This window comes from Lethenteron reissneri, chromosome 19 (assembly GCF_015708825.2).
Source record: "Lethenteron reissneri isolate LAM-NWPU_2019-01 chromosome 19, ASM1570882v1, whole genome shotgun sequence".
NCBI classification, from domain to species: domain Eukaryota; kingdom Metazoa; phylum Chordata; class Hyperoartia; order Petromyzontiformes; family Petromyzontidae; genus Lethenteron; species Lethenteron reissneri.
Genome location: NC_083797.1, coordinates 13652188 through 13677518, shown reverse-complemented (window position 1 = coordinate 13677518; position 25331 = coordinate 13652188). Strand labels below are relative to the sequence as shown.

Below are 25331 nucleotides of genomic sequence, written 5' to 3'. Positions count from 1 at the left end.
GTTACTCGTTTGAGGCAGAGTCGACCTAGGGGAGGTTCAAATAATCGTCACCGGTGGTGGCCGTGAGCGGGAATCGAACTGGGTTTGCCGGGTTGGTAGCGCAGCGTAGCGTTAAGCACTACACCCACCGCTCCTCACACACCACACACGCACAGACACACACACAGACACACACACAGACACACGCAGACACACACAGACAGAAACACACACACAGACAGCACGCTAACCACTACACTACCGCTCCCCACACACCACACACGCACACACACAGACACACACACAGACACACACACAGACACACACACACAGACACACACAGACACAGGCAGCACGCTAAGCACTACACTACCGTTCCCCCTACACAACACACGCGCGCGCGTCCATAGGTACACATACACGCGCTTGCTGCAGACACACACGACTTTCAGGGTGCATACGGCAGTAAACGACTGAAATAATAAAGCGGCAATGCTGTGTAAGGAACGCCTTAGACCCGCATTATACATTTGTGTAATGCGAGCGTAAACACACAAACACACACAAACACATACACAATACACACACACATACATGCAGACACACAGACAGACACATAACACACATACATACACACACATACAAACACAGAAACACATACACACACATACATAGACACACACATACATACACACAAACACATCCACAGACGTACATACACACATACATACAGGCACGCAGACATACACATAAACACATACAAAAAAACCCACATACATACACACACACATACATACACACATGCATACAGACACACAGACATACACATAAACACATACACACATACACATGACCCGGCTTCGCCCGGGACTTGGATCCACCACGGCGGCAAAACCGACATACATACACACACAGACATACACACAAACACATACACACACATACATACATACACACATGCATACAGACACACAGACATACACATAAACACATACACATGACCCGGCTTCGCCCGGGACTTGGATCCACCACGGCGGCAAAACCGACATACATACACACACAGACATACACACAAACACATACACACACATACATACACACATGCATACAGACACACAGACATACACATAAACACATACACATGACCCGGCTTCGCCCGGGACTTGGATCTACCACGCCCAGCCGCCTTTGTCTCCCAAGTGCCGATGTTAATACGCCACACCAGTTACTCGTTTGAGGCTGAGTGGACCTAGGGGAGGTTCAAATAATCGTCACCGGTGGTGGCCGTGAGCGGGAATGGAACTGGGTTCGCCGGGTTGGTAGCGCAGCGTAGCGTTAAGCACTACACCCACCGCTCCTCACACACCACACACGCACAGACACACACACAGACACACGCAGACACACACAGACAGACACAGACAGACACACACACACACACACACAGACACACAGACAGCACGCTAAGCACTACACTACCGCTCCCCACACACCACACACGCACACACACAGACACACACACAGACACACGCAGACACACACAGACAGACACAGACAGACACACACACACACGGACACAGACAGCACGCTAAGCACTACACTACCGTTCCCCCTACACAACACACGCGCGCGCGTCCATAGGTACACATACACGCGCTTGCTGCAGACACACACGACTTTCAGGGTGCGTAAGGCAGTAAACGACTGAAATAATAAAGCGGCAATGCTGTGCGAGGAACGCCTTAGACCAGCAACACATTTGTGTAATGCGAGCGTAAACACACAAACACATACAAACACATACACACACATACATACACACACATACACACAAACACATACACACAGACATACACATACACACAAACACACACATACATGCACACAAACACATACACAATACACACACACATACATGCAGACACAGACAGACACATAACACACATACATACACACACATACACACACAAAGATAGACACACACATACATAGACACACACATACATACACACAAACACATGCACACACGTACATACACACATACATAGAGACACGCAGACATACACATAAAGACATAAAAAAAACCCACATACATACACACACACATACACACAAACACATACATACACATACATACACACATACATAGAGACACACAGACATACACATAAACACAAACACACATACAAATGACCCGGCTTCGCCCGGGACTTGGATCCACGATGCCCCGCCGCCTTTGTCTCCCCAGTGACGATGTTCACACACGACAGCAGTTACGCTTTTGAGGCTGAGTGGACCTAGGGGAGGGCCAGGTCCGTTTCAAATAATCGTCAGCGGTGGTGGGCGTGAGTTGGAATCGAACTGGGGTCGCTCAAGCAGCTTAATGACTGTTTGTACAAAGAACATATAAAGAATCGATTATAATAACCAGGCAAGAGTCCACATTATAGACTGCCAGTACACGCACTCAGCTTCATAAGCAGGCTAGAGTGTACATGATAGACTGGCAGTACGCTCACCCAGCTTAATGAGTATTTGTACAGTGAACATTAAAGTAATCGATTGTTGGCGCGTTGGGTTTAAAAGTAATATTAATAGCACACATTGTGGTGGGGGTGTAGTGAAGAGTAGGAAAAACTTTGATGAATTTACCTCAGAGTGGCGTGGTGGGTGTCGAGGCCTAGTAGCGTGCAAAGCCTGCGGCCTCGCCTAAAATTGTCGGCTTGGAAGAGGCAGGGTACGGGTGGCGTTCCTTCCCCCCCCCCCTAGCGCTCCAACAATACTGTGTAATGGCTATTATTTAATTAAATACGGAGCTTATGAAAGTGGCGAAGGCGTGGCTAGCCGTTGGCAGGGGCAACCGCCGTCCAATGAAACTGCAGCCCTTGGCGAAGGCGTGGCTAGCCGTTGCCAGGTCCAATGAAAGCGGCGAAGGCGTGGCTAGCCGTTGCCAGGGGCAACCGCCGTCCAATGAAAGTGCGTATGGGCCAAAGTCCACACACACACACAGACAGACAGACATGAACGATTTTATATATATAGATATGTTTTATTTTTATTATTTTATTACTTCCCTTCTACGTGACTTTACCGAAAGAACCAAGAAGATGCATTAATACTCTTCTTTTTTCATTCCTCCAAAATTGCGTGTTTTCTGTGTATATAGAATCTGACTTTTTAATTTTTTCATCACGATCTGCAGATGATGGTGGGTTCTTTTTATATTCGCTACAAATTTGCAGTTTATTGTAGTTTAGTTGGATAAAAGTGCATCGGCCGGGAATTGAACCCAGGCCTCCCGCGTGGCAGGCGAGAATTCTTCCACTGAACCACCGATGCCTCGCGTGCCTGGTGTGATTTTACGTGAGATGCATGAATACTGAACTTCTTTCAGTCGCGTGTAAGTGAGACTTTCTGTGTTTCTTATGCTCCTGACTTTCCCATTTTTCATGAATATCCGAAAATGAAGATGGACTAAATTGATTATATGCAAGTTATTGGGATAATGTTAAAATATTTCTTCACCTGTTATAAAGATTTGGTAGAACCGCTTTCCGCAAGAGAAATCCTTCGTCACTACTCGTTTCCAATACTAGTTATTGCATTTCGTTGTCAAAATTACTGCGACCTGTTTTCCGCAGCTGAAAGTGACCTCACGGTGTTTGTTTCTGCAAGTATAAAAGGGAATGAATTTGAAGCGATTAATCTTCTTCATTGACATGTAAAGTCATTTTCCTGAAACCACTCCACGTGCATTTTAATCGGTTATAATGTTGCTTATCTGGATAAAAGTGCACTGGCCAGGAATCGATCTCAGGTCTCCCACGTGGAAGTCCAGAATTCTACCACTGAATCACCTATACCACATTCCACTCGAAATTTTTTTACGTGAGATGCATTAATACTCTTCTTTTTTCATTCCGCCAAAATTGCGTGTTCTCTGTGTATATAGAATCTTACTTTTTTATTTTTTCATGACGATCTGCAGATGATGGTGGGTTCTTTTTTATATTCGCTACAAATTTGCAGTTTATTGTTGTTTAGTTGGATAAAAGTGCATCGGCCGGGAATCGAACCCGGGCCTCCCGCGTGGCAGGCGAGAATTCTACCACTGAACCACCGATGCCTCGTGTGCCTGGTGTGATTTTACGTGAGATGCATGAATACTGAAAATCTTTCAGTAGCGTGTGAGACTTATCTGTGTTTCTTAGGCTCCTGACTTTCCCATTTTTCTTGAATATCCGAAGATGAAGATGGACTAAATTGATGATATGCAAGTTATTGGGATGTTGTTAAAATATTTCTTCACCTGTTATAAAGATTTGGTAGAACCGCTTTCCGCAAGATAAATCCTTCGTCAATACTCGTTTCCAATACTAGTTATTGCATTTCGTTGTCAAAATTACTGCGACCTGATTTCCGCAGCTGAAAGTGACCTCACCGTGTTTTTTTCTGCAAGTATACAAAGGAATGAATTTGAAGCGATTAATCTTCTTCATTGACATGTAAAGTCATTTTCCTGAAACCACTCCACGTGCATTTTAATCGGTTATAATGTTGCTTATCTGGATAAAAGTGCATTGGCCAGGAATCGATCTCAGGTCTCCCACGTGGCACTCCGGAATGTTACCACTGAATCACCTATACCACATTCCACTCGAATTTTTTTTACGTGAGATGCATTAATACTTCGATTTAAAGCTTTCGTGACTGCAGGGATTCATCTTCTTGGTTCTTTCGGTAAAGTCACGTAGAAGGGAAGTAATAAAATAATAAAAATAAAACATAATAAAATAAAATAATTCTCACGACGTTTCGGCTACAACGCAAGCAGCCGTCTTCAGGTGAAGAATGCTTGGTAGTGTCTCATTCTTCACCTGAAGACGGCTGCTTGCGTTGTAGCCGAAACGTCGTGAGAATTATTTTATTTTATTATGTTTTATTTTTATTCTTTTATTACTTCCCTTCTACGTGACTTTACTGAAAGAACCAAGAAGATGCATTAATACTCGTCTTTTTTCATTCCTCCAAAATTGCGTGTTCTCTGTGTATATAGAATCTGACTTTTAATTTTTTTCATCACGATCTGCAGATGATGGTGGGTTCTTTTTATATTCGCTACAAATTTGCAGTTTATTGTAGTTTAGTTGGATAAAAGTGCATCGGCCGGGAATTGAACCCGGGCCTCCCGCGTGGCAGGCGAGAATTCTACCACTGAACCACCGATGCCTCGTGTGCCTGGTGTGATTTTACGTGAGATGCATGAATACTGAACTTCTTTCAGTCGCGTGTAAGTGAGACTTTCTGTGTTTCTTATGCTCCTGACTTTCCCATTTTTCATGAATATCCGAAAATGAAGATGGACTAAATTGATTATATGCCAGTTATTGGGATGATGTTAAAATATTTCTTCACCTGTTATAAAGATTTGGTAGAACTGCTTTCCGCAAGAGAAATCCTTCGTCACTACTCGTTTCCAATACTAGTTATTGCATTTCGTTGTCAAAATTACTGCGACCTGTTTTCCGAAGCTGAAAGTGACCTCACCGTGTTATTTTCTGCAAGTATACAAGGGAATGCATTTGATGCGATTAATATTCTTCATTGACATGGAAAGTCATTTTCTTGAAACCACTCCACGTGCATTTTAATCGGTTATGATGTTTCTTATCTGGATATAAGTGCTTTGGCCAGGAATCGACCCCAGGTCTTACACGTGGCAGTCCAGAATTCTTCCACTGAATCACCTATACCACATTCCACTCGAATTTTTTTACGTGAGATGCATGATGCATGAATACTCTTCTTTTTTCCATCGTCCAAAATTGCGTTTTCTCTTTGTATATAGAATCTGACGTTTTTATTTTTTCATCACGATCTGCAGATGATGGTGGGTTCTTTTTTATATTCGCTACAAATTTGCAGTTTATTGTTGTTTAGTTGGATAAAAGTGCATCGGCCGGGAATCGAACCCGGGCCTCCCGCGTGGCAGGCGAGAATTCTACCACTGAACCACCGATGCCTCGTGTGCCCGGTGTGATTTTACGTGAGATGCATGAATACTGAAAATCTTTCAGTAGCGTGTGAGACTTTTCTGTGTTTCTTAGGCTCCTGACCTTCCCATTTTTCTTGAATATCCGAAGATGGACTAAAGTGATGATATGCAAGTTATTGGGATGTTGTTAAAATATTTATTCACTTGTTATAAAGATTTGGTATAACCGCTTTCCGCAAGAGAAATCCTTCGTCACTACTCGTTTCCAATACTAGTTATTGCATTTTGTTGTCAAAATAACTGCGACCTGATTTCCGCAGCTGAAAGTGACCTCACGGTGTTTGTTTCTGCAAGTATACAAGGGAATGAAGTTGAAGCGATTAATCTTCTTCATTGACATGTAAAGTAAATTTCCTGAAACCACTCCACGTGCATTTTAATCGGTTATAATGTTGCTTATCTGGATAAAAGTGCATTGGCCAGGAATCGATCTCAGGTCTCCCACGTGGAAGTCCAGAATTCTACCACTGAATCACCTATACCACATTCCACTCGAATTTTTTTTACGTGAGATGCATTAATACTCTTCTTTTTTCATTCCGCCAAAATTGCGTGTTCTCTGTATATAGAATCTGACTTTTAAATTTTTTCATCACGATCTGCAGATGATGGTGGGTTCTTTTTTATATTCGCTACAAATTTGCAGTTTATGGTTGTTTAGTTGGATAAAAGTGCATCGGCCGGGAATCGATCCCGGGCCTCCCGCGTGGCAGGCGAGAATTCTACCACTGAACCACCGATGCCTCGTGTGCCCGGTGTGATTTTACGTGAGATGCATGAATACTGAAAATCTTTCAGTAGCGTGTGAGACTTTTCTGTGTTTCTTAGGCTCCTGACTTTCCCATTTTTCTTGAATATCCGAAGATGGACTAAATTGATGATATGCAAGTTATTGGGATGTTGTTAAAATATTTATTCACCTGTTATAAAGATTTGGTAGAACCGCTTTCCGCAAGATAAATCCTTCGTCACTACTCGTTTCCAATACTAGTTATTGCATTTTGTTGTCAAAATAACTGCGACCTGATTTCCGCAGCTGAAAGTGACCTCAAGGTGTTTGTTTCTGCAAGTATACAAGGGAATGAAGTTGAAGCGATTAATCTTCTTCATTGACATGTAAAGTCATTTTCCTGAAACCACTCCACGTGCATTTTAATCGGTTATAATGTTGCTTATCTGGATAAAAGTGCATTGGCTAGGAATCGATCTCAGGTCTCCCACGTGGAAGTCCAGAATTCTACCACTGAATCACCTATACCACATTCCACTCGAATTTTTTTTACGTGAGATGCATTAATACTCTTCTTTTTTCATTCCGCCAAAATTTCGTGTTCTCTGTGTATATAGAATCTGACTTTTTAATTTTTTCATCACGATCTGCAGATGATGGTGGGTTCTTTTTTATATTCGCTACAAATTTGCAGTTTATTGTTGTTTAGTTGGATAAAAGTGCATCGGCCGGGAATCGAACCCGGGCCTCCCGCGTGGCAGGCGAGAATTCTACAACTGAACCACCGAACCACCGATGCCTCGTGTGCCTGGTGTGATTTTACGTGAGATGCATGAATACTGAACTTCTTTCAGTCGCGTGTGAGACTTTTCTGTGTTTATTAGGCTCCTGACTTTACCATTTTTCTTGAATATCCGAAGATGAAGATGGACTAAATTGATGATATGCAAGTTATTGGGATGTTGTTAAAATATTTCTTCACCTGTTATAAAGATTTGGTATAACCGCTTTCCGCAAGAGAAATCCTTCGTCAATACTCGTTTCCAATACTACTTATTGCATTTCGTTGTCAAAATTACTGCGACCTGATTTCCGCAGCTGAAAGTGACCTCACCGTGTTTTTTTCTGCAAGTATACAAAGGAATGAATTTGAAGCGATTAATCTTCTTCATTGACATGTAAAGTCATTTTCCTGAAACCACTCCACGTGCATTTTAATCGGTTATAATGTTGCTTATCTGGATAAAAGTGCATTGGCCAGGAATCGATCTCAGGTCTCCCACGTGGCAGTCCGGAATTTTACCACTGAATCACCTATACCACATTCCACTCGAATTTTTTTTACGTGAGATGCATTAATACTTCGATTTAAAGCTTTCGTGACTGCAGGGATTCATCTTCTTGGTTCTTTCGGTAAAGTCACGTAGAAGGGAAGTAATAAAATAATAAAAATAAAACATAATAAAATAAAATAATTCTCACGACGTTTCGGCTACAACGCAAGCAGCCGTCTTCAGGTGAAGAATGCTTGGTAGTGTCTCATTCTTCACCTGAAGACGGCTGCTTGCGTTGTAGCCGAAACGTCGTGAGAATTATTTTATTTTATTATGTTTTATTTTTATTATTTTATTACTTCCCTTCTACGTGACTTTACCGAAAGAACCAAGAAGATGCATTAATACTCTTCTTTTTTCATTCCTCCAAAATTGCGTGTTCTCTGTGTATATAGAATCTGACTTTTTAATTTTTTCATCACGATCTGCAGATGATGGTGGGTTCTTTTTTATATACGCTACAAATTTGCAGTTTATTGTTGTTTAGTTGGATAAAAGTGCATCGGCCGGGAATCGAACCCGGGCCTCCCGCGTGGCAGGCGAGAATTCTACAACTGAACCACCGATGCCTCGTGTGCCTGGTGTGATTTTACGTGAGATGCATGAATACTGATCTTCTTTCAGTCGCGTGTGAGACTTTTCAGTGTTTCTTAGGCTCCTGACTTTCCCATTTTTCTTGAATATCCGAAGATGGACTAAATTGATGATATGCAAGTTATTGGGATGTTGTTAAAATATTTATTCACCTGTTATAAAGATTTGGTATAACCGCTTTCCGCAAGATAACTCCTTCGTCACTACTCGTTTCCAATACTAGTTATTGCATTTTGTTGTCAAAATAACTGCGACCTAATTTCCGCAGCTGAAAGTGACCTCACGGTGTTTGTTTCTGCAAGTATACAAGGGAATGAAGTTGAAGCGATTAATCTTCTTCATTGACATGTAAAGTCATTTTCCTGAAACCACTCCACGTGCATTTTAATCGGTTATAATGTTGCTTATCTGGATAAAAGTGCATTGGCTAGGAATCGATCTCAGGTCTCCCACGTGGAAGTCCAGAATTCTACCACTGAATCACCTATACCACATTCCACTCGAATTTTTTTTACGTGAGATGCATTAATACTCTTCTTTTTTCATCCCGCCAAAATTTCGTGTTCTCTGTGTATATAGAATCTGACTTTTTAATTTTTTCATCACGATCTGCAGATGATGGTGGGTTCTTTTTTATATTCGCTACAAATTTGCAGTTTATTGTTGTTTAGTTGGATAAAAGTGCATCGGCCGGGAATTGAACCCGGGCCTCCCGCGTGGCAGGCGAGAATTCTACCACTGAACCACCGATGCCTCGTGTGCCTGGTGTGATTTTACGTGAGATGCATGAATACTGATCTTCTTTCAGTCGCGTGTGAGACTTTTCAGTGTTTCTTAGGCTCCTGACTTTCCCATTTTTCTTGAATATCCGAAGATGGACTAAATTGATGATATGCAAGTTATTGGGATGTTGTTAAAATATTTCTTCACCTGTTATAAAGATTTGGTATAACCGCTTTCCGCAAGAGAAATCCTTCGTCAATACTCGTTTCCAATACTACTTATTGCATTTCGTTGTCAAAATTACTGCGACCTGATTTCCGCAGCTGAAAGTGACCTCACTGTGTTTTTTTCTGCAAGTATACAAAGGAATGAATTTGAAGCGATTAATCTTCTTCATTGACATGTAAAGTCATTTTCCTGAAACCACTCCACGTGCATTTTAATCGGTTATAATGTTGCTTATCTGGATAAAGGTGCATTGGCCAGGAATCGATCTCAGGTCTCCCACGTGGCAGTCCGGAATTTTACCACTGTATCACCTATACCACATTCCACTCGAATTCTTTTTACGTGAGATGCATTAATACTTCGATTTAAAGCTTTCGTGACTGCAGGGATTCATCTTCTTGGTTCTTTCGGTAAAGTCACGTAGAAGGGAAGTAATAAAATAATAAAAATAAAACATAATAAAATAAAACAATTCTCACGACGTTTCGGCTACAACGCAAGCAGCCGTCTTCAGGTGAAGAATGCTTGGTAGTGTCTCATTCTTCACCTGAAGACGGCTGCTTGCGTTGTAGCCGAAACGTCGTGAGAATTATTTTATTTTATTATGTTTTATTTTTATTATTGTATTACTTCCCTTCTACGTGACTTTACCGAAAGAACCAAGAAGATGCATTAATACTCTTCTTTTTTCATTCCTCCAAAATTGCGTGTTCTCTGTGTATATAGAATCTGACTTTTTAATTTTTTCATCACGATATGCAGATGATGGTGGGTTCTTTTTTATATTCGCTACAAATTTGCAGTTTATTGTTGTTTAGTTGGATAAAAGTGCATCGGCCGGGAATTGAACCCGGGCCTCCCGCGTGGCAGGCGAGAATTCTACCACTGAACCACCGATGCCTCGTGTGCCTGGTGTGATTTTACGTGAGATGCATGAATACTGAACTTCTTTCAGTCGCGTGTGAGACTTTTCTGTGTTTCTTAGGCTCCTGACTTTCCCATTTTTCATGAATATCCGAAGATGAAGATGGACTAAATTGATTATATGCAAGTTATTGGGATGATGTCAAAATATTTCTTCACCTGTTATAAAGATTTGGTATAACCGCTTTCCGCAAGAGAAATCCATCGTCACTACTCGTTTCCAATACTAGTTTTTGCATTTTGTTGTCAAAATAACTGCGACCTAATTTCCGCAGCTGAAAGTGACCTCACCGTGTTTGTTTCTGCAAGTATACAAGGGAATGAATTTGAAGCGATTGATCTTCTTTATTGACATGTAAAGTCATTTTTCCTGAAACCACTCCACGTGCATTTTAATCGGTTATGATGTTGCTTATCTATATATATAAAATCGTTCATGTCTGTCTGTCTGTGTGTGTGTGTGTGGACTTTGGCCCATACGCACTTTCATTGGACGGCGGTTGCCCCTGGCAACGGCTAGCCACGCCTTCACCAAGGGCTGCAGTTTCATTGGACGGCGGTTGCCCCTGCCAACGGCTAGCCACGCCTTCGCCACTTTCATAAGCTCCGTATTTAATTAAATAATAGCCATTACACAGTATTGTTGGAGCGCTAGGGGGGGGGGAAGGAACGCCACCCGTACCCTGCCTCTTCCAAGCCGACAATTTTAGGCGAGGCCGCAGGCTTTGCACTCTACTAGGCCTCGACACCCACCACGCCACTCTGAGGTAAATTCATCAAAGTTTTTCCTACTCTTCACTACACCCCCACCACAATGTGTGCTATTAATATTACTTTTAAACCCAACGCGCCAACAATCGATTACTTTAATGTTCACTGTACAAATACTCATTAAGCTGGGTGAGCGTACTGCCAGTCTATCATGTACACTGTAGCCTGCTTATTAAGCTCGGTGAGCGTACTGCCACTCTATCATGTACACTCTAGCCTGCTTATGAAGCTGAGTGCGTGTACTGGCAGTCTATAATGTGGACTCTTGCCTGGTTATTATAATCGATTCTTTATATGTTCTTTGTACAAACAGTCATTAAGCTGCTTGAGCGACCCCAGTTCGATTCCAACTCACGCCCACCACCGCTGACGATTATTTGAAACGGACCTGGCCCTCCCCTAGGTCCACTCAGCCTCAAAAGCGTAACTGCTGTCGTGTGTGAACATCGTCACTGGGGAGACAAAGGCGGCGGGGCATCGTGGATCCAAGTCCCGGGCGAAGCCGGGTCATGTGTATGTGTGTTTGTGTTTATGTGTATGTCTGTGTGTCTCTATGTATGTGTGTATGTATGTGTATGTATGTGTTTGTGTGTATGTGTGTGTTGTTGTGTATATGCCCCCTTTTTATTTTTTTTTATATTTTTTTTTTTAAGAATTATTCTGCCAACATAGATAATATCGTTTTTTTTAATAGACGCGGCCACGTGGGAACGAACACGCCCCCACACTTCCACAGAGGCCCCCACACTTCCACAGATGCGCGCATACCTCATTTCAAAGGAAACAGGACATGAAAGGGGGGCAATACGGTAATAAACTCCCCTAAATTCACACAAGAGGAACAAGGGAGGGGGGAATTGCAGGCGGGGGGTTGCAGAACCAGGAGACACGGAGGAAGAGATAATTATATTCTTAACAAAGAAACAGCATCGACGACAAAAAGCACAGATGGGTCTTTGAACCATGTTAAATACACAAGTTACCAACTTAACCATAAAGATTAAGCAAACAGTATCCATCCTCACTCCAATTGAAAACCAGACAAAAATTGCACCAGAATCGCGACCCATCATTGTTAATTAAGTACTGACATTATTTACCTTTAAAGAATATCTACACGGCCGGGCCGAAGCATCAAAGAATAATTATGGCATCTATTTCGCTCCAAAACAAATTCCTAGCCGGGATATCAGATCAAATAATCACAAGAAGTCAAATAATAAGTACGGAATTAAAGTAGAAGAGAAATCAAGGGCGGAGAAGGCTCTCAAAATTAACCAAACACAACACCCATGGGAAGCGAGCAACACAGCCGCCTTTGTCTTTCCGAGAGGATCTCCACACACAGGCACCAAGCCAGGAAATGACACCCATAAAAGTTGGGGCAAGGGCTCAAAGGAAATTAACACACGCCTTCGAATAAATAAGCATGCGCCGGATGCTCCCACCGTGGAAACAACCGCCTTTGTCTCCCCACAACACGGACAAACACGCACGCGAAACACACGGACGGACACACACACGGACGCAGATGGTTCAGCCCACAGGAAGGTTTTATGACACAGCCTTTGAACAACTCGGGAAGCCGAGTGGAAGTTTCCGATATAAACCGAAGGAAAATCCATACAACTCAGATCGACAGGGGCTCTGGCCTCCATCACAGATCGTCAGGGGCTCTGGCCCCCATCACAGAGATCGTCCGGGCCACGAGCTCCACCAGAGATCATCCGGGCCACGAGCCCATCTTCGGCTCCACCACAGATCGTCAAGAAGTTTTCATCATTGAGAATGACGAGGGTCGCGGAGTAGCGACGCGTAGCTACAAGCCGAGGTCTGCACCACCTGAGAAGAATCGCTACCCTGAGTCGCAGAGCTGCGAGTGAAGCCAACAAAGACGCCAACGTCCACCCTGCCACGAACGAAGCATCGCTCCTCGTCAGAGTGACGACCAGCGAACAACCCGCAGGAAAGGCGGAGATCGCTGAACGAGCGCCAACTTGCGCAACCTTGCGCCACCGTGCGCCACCGTGCGCCACCGTGCACCACTTTGCGCTGAACGTGCGCCACCGTGCGCCACCGTGCGACACCGAGCGACAACGAGCGACACCCAGATCGACCAGCATCAACCCAAACCGACTCGTCATCCCGCCGTGGAGAAAAAGAGTCAAAGTCTTCTGAACGAGCGCCGCCGCTCACCTCACAGCGGAGAAAGTCTCAGCTGCCGCTCGCACAAACAACAGAGGTCGTATCGCTCCCCACATACAGACTCAAGAAAACACAGAGAAATCTTGTCAAACCAGTTTCCTTTGTCCCAGAATCTCGCCGAAGAGTTAATTAAAACAGAGCCAGATTCGCTCTCGCGCCCACACGCCCTCACCCACCATTGTATCAAACATTCCGTTAAAAAGGATTTTAGACTTGCCGATGAATCTATTGACATATACTTTCGCCTCTGGGATACAATAAGTGCTTTTTATTACCGCCATATGAAGTGTGTCATGCTTGTTTTCAAACTCGACCAGTCGCCGATTGTGATCAATACATGGGCGAACTAATGATGCCTGGTAGGAAAAGTAGAGGGTACAATTGATAGAAGTGTTTTTAGTCATTCAGTTCGTTAAATGCATAAGTGTTTATTCATTCATTTTAGTCAAATGCATAATCTCGTAATTGCATAAGAGTTTTGGTTATTCATATTAGTTAATGCATAATATCGCAAATGCATAAGAAATTTTAGTTATTCAATTTAGCTAAATGCATAAGTGTTTATTCATTCATTTTAGTCAAATGCATAAGAGTTTTCGTTATTCATATTGCATAATTGCATAATGTCACAACTGCATAAGTTTTTGTCGTTCATATTAGTTAATTGCATAATCTTGCCCATGAATTATTGACGCATGTTTGACCTGCATGATAGAATGTCACGTGCTTGTTAGAATAAAATTGTAATCCAGAAGCATATCGAGTGTTCCTTCCAAGTCCATGCAAAACTGTCTTATTCTTGACAACTGTATCCTGTGATGAGATATGAAAATGGAGACCTAAAATATTATAACACACACTAGGATAATCGGTAAATGAATCTATGATAATCGTGTTATCCTGATTGATAACTCTGGATAAACGAAACTAAGCAAATTATCATAACTGCACACATTAACATAATCGCAAGCCTCCGCATAAATTACTACGATTATCTCCGTGATTATCATAATTTATGCATATAATTACACGCATTATCATAATTTATGCGTATTAATACACACACTATCATAATTAATGCGATTTGCGCATTTTTCGGAAAATTATTAATTTTTTTATTTTTATCAAATTTCATAATTCCAACACATACAACATAATGGGTGGCGTCGTCCGGGATCTCTCGCAGACAGTGTTTTGCATGGATGATGGAATGAATCACTTCGTGTTAACCAGAATATCAGGATCGAACATTGCATGGTGATTGTGAACGGGCGGAAAACTAAAAAACGCCCTCTAAGGTTAAACCCCAGAATAGCAGGTTAAAACAGAGACAGTGGAATTAAGATAATATCGTATCAAACCAATTGCATCCTCTGATAAATGGTGTTAGAGGTACGCACTCTGAATCGGAAAATAACAGATAGCTCGAGTCAAATTGACTACACTCTGTGAGATAATTGTTTTATATGCACTCTGAAAAGAAATGTCAAAGTAACTTCCGCCATACCTAAGATGCTAGGATTGAGAATAATTTTTGAATGGGTTACGGGATGCGGGGAGCTCGTATTTAAACGTACCGACCAATCTGTTACAAAGCAGTACAGTCAGAGAGACATATGGGAAGGGAGCTGTATCGATAACACGAACACACCTCGGGGGAAACTAATTGACTGGATAAAATGTAACGAAGGCGAACACGATGCAAAAACTGCAGAGAAGGCAGGACAGGACTCATTCCTTCTCACACAGGCATACAGACAGGGATTGTGGAATGAGGGAAAATTTGGAAAGGAAACGGGAGAGAAATCAGTGCTCGCGACACCAGCGAAACTCACAGACGTGGATCCACAGAATAAATATGGAAGTGACATTAAATCACACTCTTGGGTACGTGGACAGAGTCCAGGGATTGATCGCACAAAAATTATGGATATCGAACAAAAAATCCTTGACAAAGGGAAACCCTCACAATTCGAGAGAAGGGATGGAGAGATACATATGCAAACAAAAACATGTGAGACTGACAACTTCACAGATAGAGGGAGGAAAAATGTTAAAGTAAAATCGCCAGGACATGGTACACTAAGGGCAGAGGCAAAAACTGAAGGGAAATGGCAACACGAGCGACACGGCACTGGGCGCGCACACAGAAAATGCACACCACTTAAACACAAGCGACACAGCACAGACCAAAGTGACAGATTGCCTGATGATAACTTGTTTGATGATGACGCTGTCGGCAATCAACTTTCGGAATACCTATTCACCAGTAAAACCCTTAAATTGATGGACAAGGCTCTAGTCAGAATTCCCGATTTTGACCCCCACAATAAGACTATGGATATCCACACACATATCGCAACCGTAGAAGAGGAGGCAATGATTAGAGGGCTAAGGAGACGGGATGAAAAAGCGAGTTTGTTGAAACGGACCTTACATAAAGAATCTATTCCATGGGTAAAGTCACTACCACACAAGGTTAGAAATGATTTTAAACAATTGAGCCTGGCAGTGATTCGGAAGTTTGGAGAATATTCGACACTCACTGAGGGGTTTTATGCTGTAAAATCGATGACCCAGGGCATGGACCAAGATCCACGTGACTACCTCGTCCAATTTAAAAGAGCGTATTACGCAGGCGATGTGAATCAATACCACGAAGGAGATAAAATGTTCAAAATTATGTTTTTTGAATCCTTGAGCCCAGAGATTACAGGAAGGGTGAGAATGGTTTTGAATCCAGAAATCGCATCCTTACGCCGCATAGAGAGCAAGGCGTACATGGCATGGTTATACAGAGCTAAGAATCATAATTCGGATCCAGAACACAGGGAGAGGGATGAGGAACCCAGCCTCTCAGAGAGGAATAAAAATCACCGAGCAGTCCCACAATGCAAGACGGAGCAGAAACGCACGCACCCATGGCAAAATAACCCAGAGAGAGGTTGGCACGAGAATGAGAGCGGCACAAAGCCGAACATTCAGGAGAATCGCAGGAGGGGGAGGTTCAGAATAGAACCATACCAACACCCCATGCCACGACACACACAAGATCAAAATTACCCACAAAGATGGCGAGGTAACAATCCAGGAAAAATTTGGCACCCAAATGGGAGAAATACTGGGCTAAAAATGTACGAGAATCGCAGGAGGGAGAGGTTCAGAGCAGAACCATATCAACACCCCATCCCACGACACACGCAAGGTTCAAATTACGCACAGAGATGGGAAGATAACCACCTAGCGGGAAGGTGTTACACAGACCGCGGAGGTATGGATGCGAACATTCAGGAGAATCGCAGGATGGGAGGTCAAACACAATCGATCCAATTCCGACCAATTCCTCCACCGGCTATACCATGAGGGAATAGAGGAATAACACAGAATGCGGTCCAAATACGTGATGAACCATCCACAGTGAGTGCGAGCGAGCGGCCAACACGCGCCCCACCCGCCGAGGTGTTAAACCCTGAGCAGGCTGCAAGTGACAGGGCTGAATGGAAGAGTGATTGGACGGTGGATAGCAGACAGCAGAGACAAAGAGAGAACACAGAGACACGCCCTGAGGAGCGCAGGCGTGAGCCTTTGAATGGAAAATATCCAAGGGAAACCAAAAATTATGTGGATCGGAGTGCTAAAATGGAGACGAATGTCCATGACGTATCGGGAATGGTGTTGAAATCCAACACACTCGTAAAAACAAAGAGGGCAACATTACGAAGGACAGAATTAAATCGACACACTGACTCGGCAAATGTGCATGTAATCGCAGAGAGAGCGAATGCCACGAACCAAGTGTCAAAGTGGGTCGTGTGCGCGAATTCTGGTTACGTGCAGCACAATTTTTCACCACACACTCCCACGACGCGAGAGAGTGAGAGAGGAAACTACAAAAACGAACCCGAAAACCGTGATCAAATTATCAAAGTGATAAGTGGTAAACCAGGCAACATGAGGAAGGTAACGCATAAATGCGTTCGAAACCGCTACCTAGCGTTTCCCAGGATTTAACAAAAACAAAAATGAATGTTCGTCAGAGTTATGATGTATGAGAACCGATGTAACGCAATATCGATGTTAACGTGTGTTATTTTCTTTGCTTAATTCAAATGTAACCAGGATTTAACAAAAACAAAAATGAATATTCGCCGGAGTTATGATGTATGAGAACCGATGTAACGCAATATCAATGTTAACATGTTGTTATTTTCTTTGCTTATTTCAGATGTAACCAGGTTAAGATTGTAATACGTGCACGCGCGTCGTAAGAAATAACCGCCGAGAGTAAGGGCGGCTGATGGGATTCATGACAAAAAAAAAAAAGGGGGGCATTACTTTGTTTGAAAATTCGCCAGTGGCCAAATCGACCCCTGATAATTTTCAAAAGGGCGGACTGTTGTGTATATGCCCCCTTTTTATTTTTTTTAATATTTTTTTTTTAAGAATTATTCTGCCAACATAGATAATATCGTTTTTTTTAATAGACGCGGCCACGTGGGAACGAACACGCCCCCACACTTCCACAGAGGCCCCCACACTTCCACAGATGCGCGCATACCTTATTTCAAAGGAAACAGGACATGAAAGGGGGGCAATAAGGTAATAAACTCCCCTAAATTCACACAAGAGGAACAAGGGAGGGGGGAATTGCAGGCGGGGGGTTGCAGAACCAGGAGACACGGAGGAAGAGATAATTATATTCTTAACAAAGAAACAGCATCGACGACAAAAAGCACAGATGGGTCTTTGAACCATGTTAAATACACAAGTTACCAACTTAACCATAAAGATTAAGCAAACAGTATCCATCCTCACTCCAATTGAAAACCAGACAAAAATTGCACCAGAATCGCGACCCATCATTGTTAATTAAGTACTGACATTATTTACCTTTAAAGAATATCTACACGGCCGGGCCGAAGCATCAAAGAATAATTATGGCATCTATTTCGCTCCAAAACAAATTCCTAGCCGGGATATCAGATCAAATAATCACAAGAAGTCAAATAATAAGTACGGAATTAAAGTAGAAGAGAAATCAAGGGCGGAGAAGGCTCTCAAAATTAACCAAACACAACACCCATGGGAAGCGAGCAACACGGCCGCCTTTGTCTTTCCGAGAGGATCTCCACACACAGGCACCAAGCCAGGAAATGACACCCATAAAAGTTGGGGCAAGGGCTCAAAGGAAATTAACACACGCCTTCGAATAAATAAGCATGCGCCGGATGCTCCCACCGTGGAAACAACCGCCTTTGTCTCCCCACAACACGGACAAACACGCACGCGAAACACACGGACGGACACACACACGGACGCAGATGGTTCAGCCCACAGGAAGGTTTTATGACACAGCCTTTGAACAACTCGGGAAGCCGAGTGGAAGTTTCCGATATAAACCGAAGGAAAATGCCTCCATCACAGATCGTCAGGGGCTCTGGCCCCCATCACAGAGATCGTCCGGGCCACGAGCTCCACCAGAGATCATCCGGGCCACGAGCCCATCTTCGGCTCCACCACAGATCGTCAAGAAGTTTTCATCATTGAGAATGACGAGGGTCGCGGAGTAGCGACGCGTAGCTACAAGCCGAGGTCTGCACCACCTGAGAAGAATCGCTACCCTGAGTCGCAGAGCTGCGAGTGAAGCCAACAAAGACGCCAACGTCCACCCTGCCACGAACGAAGCATCGCTCCTCGTCAGAGTGACGACCAGCGAACAACCCGCAGAAAAGGCGGAGATCGCTGAACGAGCGCCAACTTGCGCCACCTTGCGCCACCGTGCGCCACCGTGCGCCACCGTGAACCACTTTGCGCTGAACGTGCGCCACCGTGCGCCACCGTGCGACACCGAGCGACAACGAGCGACACCCAGATCGACCAGCATCAACCCAAACCGACTCGTCATCCCGCCGTGGAGAAAAAGAGTCAAAGTCTTCTGAACGAGCGCCGCCGCTCACCTCACAGCGGAGAAAGTCTCAGCTGCCGCTCGCACAAACAACAGAGGTCGTATCGCTCCCCACATACAGACTGGTTTGACAAGAAATCTTGTCAAACCAGTTTCCTTTGTCCCAGAATCTCGCCGAAGAGTTAATTAAAACAGAGCCAGATTCGCTCTCGCGCCCACACGCCCTCACCCACCATTGTATCAAACATTCCGTTAAAAAGGATTTTAGACTTGCCGATGAATCTATTGACATATACTTTCGCCTCTGGGATACAATAAGTGCTTTTTATTACCGCCATATGAAGTGTGTCATGCTTGTTTTCAAACTCGACCAGTCGCCGATTGTGATCAATACATGGGCGAACTAATGATGCCTGGTAGGAAAAGTAGAGGTTACAATTGATAGAAGTGTTTTTAGTCATTCAGTTCGTTAAATGCATAAGTGTTTATTCATTCATTTTAGTCAAATGCATAATCTCGTAATTGCATAAGAGTTTTGGTTATTCATATTAGTTAATGCATAATATCGCAAATGCATAAGAATTTTTAGTTATTCAATTTAGCTAAATGCATAAGTGTTTATTCATTCATTTTAGTCAAATGCATAAGAGTTTTCGTTATTCATATTGCATAATTGCATAATGTCACAACTGCATAAGTTTTTGTCGTTCATATTAGTTAATTGCATAATCTTGCCCATGAATTATTGACGCATGTTTGACCTGCATGATAGAATGTCACGTGCTTGTTAGAATAAAATTGTAATCCAGAAGCATATCGAGTGTTCCTTCCAAGTCCATGCAAAACTGTCTTATTCTTGACAACTGTATCCTGTGATGAGATATGAAAATGGAGACCTAAAATATTATAACACACACTAGGATAATCGGTAAATGAATCTATGATAATCGTGTTATCCTGATTGATAACTCTGGATAAACGAAACTAAGCAAATTATCATAACTGCACACATTAACATAATCGCAAGCCTCCGCATAAATTACTACGATTATCTCCGTGATTATCATAATTTATGCATATAATTACACGCATTATCATAATTTATGCGTATTAATACACACACTATCATAATTAATGCGATTTGCGCATTTTTCGGAAAATTACTAATTTTTTTATTTTTATCAAATTTCATAATTCCAACACATACAACAGTGTGTATGTATGTGGGTTTTTTTATGTCTTTATGTGTATGTCTGCGTGTCTCTATGTATGTGTGTATGTACATGTGTGCATGTGTTTGTGTGTATGTATGTGTGTGTCTATGTATGTGTGTGTCTATCTTTGTGTGTGTATGTATGTGTGTTATGTGTCTGTCTGTGTCTGCATGTATGTGTGTGTGTATTGTGTATGTGTTTGTGTGCATGTATGTGTGTGTTTGTGTGTATGTGTATGTCTGTGTGTATGTGTTTGTGTGTATGTGTGTGTATGTATGTGTGTGTATGTGTTTGTATGTGTTTGTGTGTTTACGCTCGCATTACACAAATGTGTTGCTGGTCTAAGGCGTTCCTCGCACAGCATTGCCGCTTTATTATTTCAGTCGTTTACTGCCTTACGCACCCTGAAAGTCGTGTGTGTCTGCAGCAAGCGCGTGTATGTGTACCTATGGACGCGCGCGCATGTGTTGTGTAGGGGGAACGGTAGTGTAGTGCTTAGCGTGCTGTCTGTGTCTGTGTGTGTGTGTCTGTCTGTGTCTGTCTGTGTGTGTCTGCGTGTGTCTGTGTGTGTGTCTGTGTGTGTGCGTGTGTGGTGTGTGGGGAGCGGTAGTGTAGTGCTTAGCGTGCTGTCTGTGTGTCTGTGTGTGTGTGTGTCTGTCTGTGTCTGTCTGTGTGTGTCTGCGTGTGTGTCTGTGCGTGTGTGGTGTGTGAGGAGCGGTGGGTGTAGTGCTTAACGCTACGCTGCGCTACCAACCCGGCGAACCCAGTTCGATTCCCGCTCACGGCCACCACCGGTGACGATTATTTGAACCTCCCCTAGGTCGACTCTGCCTCAAACGAGTAACTTAACTACTGTAGCGTATTAACATCGCCACTGGGGAGACAAAGGTGGCCGGCCGTGGTAGATACAAGTCCCGGGCGAAGCCGGGTAGTACAGCTAGTCTGGATATAAGTGCTTTGGCCAGGAATCGATCTCAGGTCTTCCACGTGGCAGTCCAGAATTCTACCACTGAATCACCTATACCACATTCCACTCGAATTTTTTTTACGTGAGATGCATGATGCATGAATACTGTTCTTTTTTTCATCGTCCAAAATTGCGTTTTCTCTGTGTATATAGAATCTGACTTTTTATTTTTTTCATCACGATCTGCAGATGATGGTGGGTTCTTTTTTTATATTCGCTACAAATTTGCAGTTTATTGTTGTTTAGTTGGATAAAAGTGCATCGGCCGGGAATCGAACCCGGGCCTCCCGCGTGGCAGGCGAGAATTCTACCACTGAACCATCGATGCCTCGTGTGCCTGGTGTGATTTTACGTGAGATGCATGAATACTGAAAATCTTTCAGTCGCGTGTGAGACTTTTCTGTGTTTCTTAGGCTCCTGACTTCCCCATTTTTCATGAATATCAGAAGATGAAGATGGACTAAATTGATTATATGCAAGTTATTGGGATGATGTCAAAATATTTCTTCACCTGTTATAAAGATTTGGTATAACCGCTTTCCGCAAGAGAAATCCTTCGTCACTACTCGTTTCCAATACTAGTTATGGCATTTTGTTGTCAAAATTACTGCGACCTGATTTCCGCAGCTGAAAGTGACCTCACCGTGTTTGTTTCTGCAAGTATACAAGGGAATGCATTTGATGCGATTAATATTCTTCATTGACATGGAAAGTTATTTTCTTCAAACCACTCCACGTGCATTTTTATCGGTTACTAGCTGTACTACCCGGCTTCGCCCGGGACTTGTATCTACCACGGCCGGCCGCCTTTGTCTCCCCAGTGGCGATGTTAATACGCTACAGTAGTTAAGTTACTCGTTTGAGGCAGAGTCGACCTAGGGGAGGTTCAAATAATCGTCACCGGTGGTGGCCGTGAGCGGGAATCGAACTGGGTTTGCCGGGTTGGTAGCGCAGCGTAGCGTTAAGCACTACACCCACCGCTCCTCACACACCACACACGCACAGACACACACACAGACACACACACAGACACACGCAGACACACACAGACAGAAACACACACACAGACAGCACGCTAACCACTACACTACCGCTCCCCACACACCACACACGCACACACACAGACACACACACAGACACACACACAGACACACACACACAGACACACACAGACACAGGCAGCACGCTAAGCACTACACTACCGTTCCCCCTACACAACACACGCGCGCGCGTCCATAGGTACACATACACGCGCTTGCTGCAGACACACACGACTTTCAGGGTGCATACGGCAGTAAACGACTGAAATAATAAAGCGGCAATGCTGTGTAAGGAACGCCTTAGACCCGCATTATACATTTGTGTAATGCGAGCGTAAACACACAAACACACACAAACACATACACAATACACACACACATACATGCAGACACACAGACAGACACATAACACACATACATACACACACATACAAACACAGAAACACATACACACACATACATAGACACACACATACATACACACAAACACATCCACAGACGTACATACACACATACATACAGGCACGCAGACATACACATAAACACATACAAAAAAACCCACATACATACACACACACATACATACACACAAACACATGCACACACATACATACACAGATGCATACAGACACACAGACATACACATAAACACATACACACATACACATGACCCGGCTTCGCCCGGGACTTGGATCCACCACGGCGGCAAAACCGACATACATACACACACAGACATACACACAAACACATACACATACATACATACACACATGCATACAGACACACAGACATACACATAAACACAAACACATGACCCGGCTTCGCCCGGGACTTGGATCCACCACGGCGGCAAAACCGACATACATACACACACAGACATACACACAAACACATACACACACATACATACACACATGCATACAGACACACAGACATACACATAAACACATACACATGACCCGGCTTCGCCCGGGACTTGGATCTACCACGCCCAGCCGCCTTTGTCTCCCAAGTGCCGATGTTAATACGCCACACCAGTTACTCGTTTGAGGCTGAGTGGACCTAGGGGAGGTTCAAATAATCGTCACCGGTGGTGGCCGTGAGCGGGAATGGAACTGGGTTCGCCGGGTTGGTAGCGCAGCGTAGCGTTAAGCACTACACCCACCGCTCCTCACACACCACACACGCACAGACACACACACAGACACACGCAGACACACACAGACAGACACAGACAGACACACACACACACAGACACACAGACAGCACGCTAAGCACTACACTACCGCTCCCCACACACCACACACGCACACACACAGACACACACACAGACACACGCAGACACACACAGACAGACACAGACAGACACACACACACACAGACACAGACAGCACGCTAAGCACTACACTACCGTTCCCCCTACACAACACACGCGCGCGCGTCCATAGGTACACATACACGCGCTTGCTGCAGACACACACGACTTTCAGGGTGCGTAAGGCAGTAAACGACTGAAATAATAAAGCGGCAATGCTGTGCGAGGAACGCCTTAGACCAGCAACACATTTGTGTAATGCGAGCGAAAACACACAAACACATACAAACACATACACACACATACACACACAAAGATAGACACACACATACATAGACACACACATACATACACACAAACACATGCACACACGTACATACACACATACATAGAGACACGCAGACATACACATAAAGACATAAAAAAAAACCCACATACATACACACACACATACACACAAACACATACATACACATACATACACACATACATAGAGACACACAGACATACACATAAACACAAACACACATACACATGACCCGGCTTCGCCCGGGACTTGGATCCACGATGCCCCGCCGCCTTTGTCTCCACAGTGACGATGTTCACACACGACAGCAGTTACGCTTTTGAGGCTGAGTGGAGCTAGGGGAGGGCCAGGTCCGTTTCAAATAATCGTCAGCGGTGGTGGGCGTGAGTTGGAATCGAACTGGGGTCGCTCAAGCAGCTTAATGACTGTTTGTACAAAGAACATATAAAGAATCGATTATAATAACCAGGCAAGAGTCCACATTATAGACTGCCAGTACACGCACTCAGCTTCATAAGCAGGCTAGAGTGTACATGATAGAGTGGCAGTACGCTCACCGAGCTTAATAAGCAGGCTACAGTGTACATGATAGACTGGCAGTACGCTCACCCAGCTTAATGAGTATTTGTACAGTGAACATTAAAGTAATCGATTGTTGGCGCGTTGGGTTTAAAAGTAATATTAATAGCATACATTGTGGTGGGGGTGTAGTGAAGAGTAGGAAAAACTTTGATGAATTTACCTCAGAGTGGCGTGGTGGGTGTCGAGGCCTAGTAGCGTGCAAAGCCTGCGGCCTCGCCTAAAATTGTTGGCTTGGAAGAGGCAGGGTACGGGTGGCGTTCCTTCCCCCCCCCCTAGCGCTCCAACAATACTGTGTAATGGCTATTATTTAATTAAATACGGAGCTTATGAAAGTGGCGAAGGCGTGGCTAGCCGTTGGCAGGGGCAACCGCCGTCCAATGAAACTGCAGCCCTTGGCGAAGGCGTGGCTAGCCGTTGCCAGGTCCAATGAAAGCGGCGAAGGCGTGGCTAGCCGTTGC

At 43.8% G+C, this 25331-nt stretch overlaps 2 non-coding genes across 2 annotated transcripts; both read right to left on the bottom strand.

Annotated features, from left to right (window-relative positions):
* Positions 1-4034: 4034 nt before the first annotated feature.
* On the bottom strand, positions 4035-4105 carry TRNAG-GCC (transfer RNA glycine (anticodon GCC)). The gene has a single exon. It is a non-coding gene; the product is annotated as a tRNA-Gly (tRNA).
* A 1825-nt stretch (positions 4106-5930) lies between these two features.
* Positions 5931-6001, bottom strand: TRNAG-GCC (transfer RNA glycine (anticodon GCC)). Its single transcript has one exon. It is a non-coding gene; the product is annotated as a tRNA-Gly (tRNA).
* Between the last annotated feature and the right edge of the window lie 19330 nt (positions 6002-25331).